Source organism: Myotis davidii, unplaced genomic scaffold (genome assembly GCF_000327345.1).
Source record: "Myotis davidii unplaced genomic scaffold, ASM32734v1 scaffold269, whole genome shotgun sequence".
Lineage (NCBI taxonomy): Eukaryota > Metazoa > Chordata > Mammalia > Chiroptera > Vespertilionidae > Myotis > Myotis davidii.
In genome coordinates, this window is record NW_006383008.1 from 7543850 (window position 1) to 7546905 (window position 3056).

The window sequence follows — 3056 nt, forward strand, 5'->3', positions numbered from 1 at the left end:
CATATGGTATTTGTCTTTCTTTATCTGGCTTATTTCACTTAGTATAATACTCTTCAGGTTCCATTCATGCTGTCAGAAAAAGTAAGATTTTATTCTTCTTTTTTGGCCGAGAGTATTTCATGTACAGTGGGGCCTTGACTTACAAGTGTCCTGACTAATGAGTTTTTTGAGATACCAGCTGTCTCTCTGCCGATTTTTTAGCATTGAGTTGACAGAGTAATTTGAGTTAACGAGCTCGGTCTCGGAACGAATTAAACTCATAAGTCAAGGCCCCCTGTATATAAGATGTCAATCCCCCAAAGTCACATATTGTTTTTCCTATTTTGAGAGTTTTATATAAATGGAATAAAACAGTATGTGATCTTTTGGGATTGACTTTTTTCACTAAACATAATTCCCTTGTGTTCCATCCAAGTTGTTGCATGTATTAATAAAAACTTTATTCCTTTTTATTGCTGAATACTATTCAGTTGTATGGATGTATCAGAATTTATTAAACCATTCTCCTGTTGAATAGTTAAATGATCTTTTAACCAATTTGAGTTGTCTCCAGTTGTGGGGTATTGTGAATAAAGCTGCCATGCACATTAATGTACAGGTGTTTGTGTGAACATGGTTTTCATTTTTCTGGGACACATACCCAAGAATATGATTGCTGAGTGCATGGTTGATTTTACAAGAATGTGCCAAACTATTTTCCTAAATGAAATTGCAATTTTCTATGTTATTCTGACACAATGCTGATTGTATTAGTTTCCTAGGACTGCTGTAACAAGTTATCACAAACTGGGTGGCTTAAAACAACAGAACTTTAGATTAAAGACAAACAGAAAATTGTAAAAGCAGCAAGAGAAAAGCAGTCAGTTACCTAACAGAGAGCTCCCATAAGACTGTCAGCTGATTTCTCAGCAGAAACTTTGCAGACCAGATGGGAGTGACATGAAATATTCAAAGTGATGAAAATGAAGAATCTACAATCAAGATTATTCTACTCAGCAAAGCTATAGAAGGACAGATAAAGAACTTCCCAGACAAGAAAAAGCTAAAGGAGTTTATTACCAGCAAACTAGTATTATAAGAAATGCTAAAAGGGTTTTTTTTAAGAGGAAGAAGAAAAAATATGAATAATAAAATGGCAATAAATACATATTTATCAACAATTACTTTAACTGCAAATAGATTAAATGCTCCAATCAAAAGACATATGGTGACTGAATGGATAAAAAAACAACACCCTTACATATGTCTACTAGAGACTCAATTCAGATCAAAAGACACACAAATTGAAAGTAAAGGGATGAGAAAGGGTATTTTATGAGAATGGAAACAAAATAAAAAGATGGGGTAGTAATACTTATACCTGACAAAATAAACTGAAACAAAAGCTATAACCAGAGACAAAGAAGGACCCAGCAACTTCAATTCTGGGTATTTACCCAAAGAAACTAAAAATGCTAAATTGAAAAGAAATATGCATCAATATGTTTATTGCAGTATTAACTATAACCGAGATATGGAAGCAACGTAAGTGTCCAACAATAAATGAATGGATAAAGAAGAAATGGTGCATGTATACAATGGAATATGATTCAGCCATAAAAAAGTGAAATTTTGCCATCTGCCACATGGATGGGCCTAGAGGGTATTATGCTAAGTGAAATAAGTTAGAGAAAGACAAATGTCAGATAATATTACTTATATGTGGAATCTGAAAAACAAGCAGAACAGAAAGTCTCATAGATATGGAGAACATTTTGGGGGTTGGGATCAGTGAAAAGGTAGAGGGATTAAGAAGTATAAATTGGTAGATACAGAATAGCCATGGGGATATAAAGTAAGCATAAGGAATATAATCAATGATAATATAACTGTGGTGTCAGAATGGGTAGTAGATTTAATGGGGCAATCACTTCATAAGTTATGTAAATGTCTAATCACTGGGTTGTACACTTTAAACTAATATTGTATGTCAACTGCAATTGAAAAATAAAAAATTACTTTAAAAAAACAGACCTTTATTCTCTCACAGTTTTGGATGCTAAAAGTTCCAAATTTAAGTCTTGGCAGGGTTGATTCTTTGTGGAAGCTTAGAGGGAGATTCTTTTCCATACTTTTCTCCTAGCTTCTAGTGATTGCCAGCAATTGTTGGCATTTCTTGGCTTGCAGCTCCTTCAGCTGTCTTTGCTTCATTGTTGACATTCTTCCTGTATGTATCTATGTCCACATTTTTCTCTTATAGGGACACCCTGATTCAGTATGACTTCATCTTTTCCTGATTATATTTGCAAAGACCCTATTCTATATAATAAAAGGGTAATATGCAAATTGACCCTACCGTTGGAATGACTGGGAACGACGGGTCGCTATGATGTGCACTGCACCAGGGGGCAGACGCTCAATGCAGGGGGACCTCCGCTTAGCCACAAGCTGAGCTGATGGCTGCAAGCGCAGCGATGGTGGCAGGAGCCTCTCCCTCCTCCTCTGCAGCACTAAGGATGTCCACTGACAGCTTAAGTCCACTCCCTGCAGGAGTGGGCCTAAGCCTTAGTCAGACATCCCCCGAGGACTCCTGGGCTACCAGAGGGATATCTGACTGCCAGCTTAGGCCCAATTCCCTGGGGAATGGGCCTAAGCTGGCAGGTGGACATCCCCTGATGGGTCCTGGACTGCGAGAGGGTGCAGACCGGGCTGAGAGACCCCCTGACCATGAATTTTTGTGCACCGGGCCTCTATTTTTCAAATAAAGTCATATTCATAGGGAGTTAAGATTTGAATGTATCTTTTTAGAGGACATAATTCAAATCATAACATTAATCTTTATAACTCTCCTATTTTATACTCTTGATAGTCTATTATTGTATGCTGTATATTAGTACATTGAGTAAATATTAGTGCCCATTGTATGCAAGGTTCTTATCATGGGATAGAAGAGTCACGATTTATTTATTTTTATCATCTATCTATATCTATTTATCGAGGTACTTATCTATTTTTTTAAAATATTTATTGTTCAGATTATTACAGTTCTTCTTTCCCCCCCCATATCTCTCCTCTAC

At 36.5% G+C, this 3056-nt stretch overlaps 1 protein-coding gene across 2 annotated transcripts in view; it reads left to right on the forward strand.

Annotated features, from left to right (window-relative positions):
* Positions 1-3056, forward strand: part of RNGTT (RNA guanylyltransferase and 5'-phosphatase) — a 200339-nt gene that overhangs the window by 9232 nt on the left and 188051 nt on the right. The window lies entirely within an intron of this gene.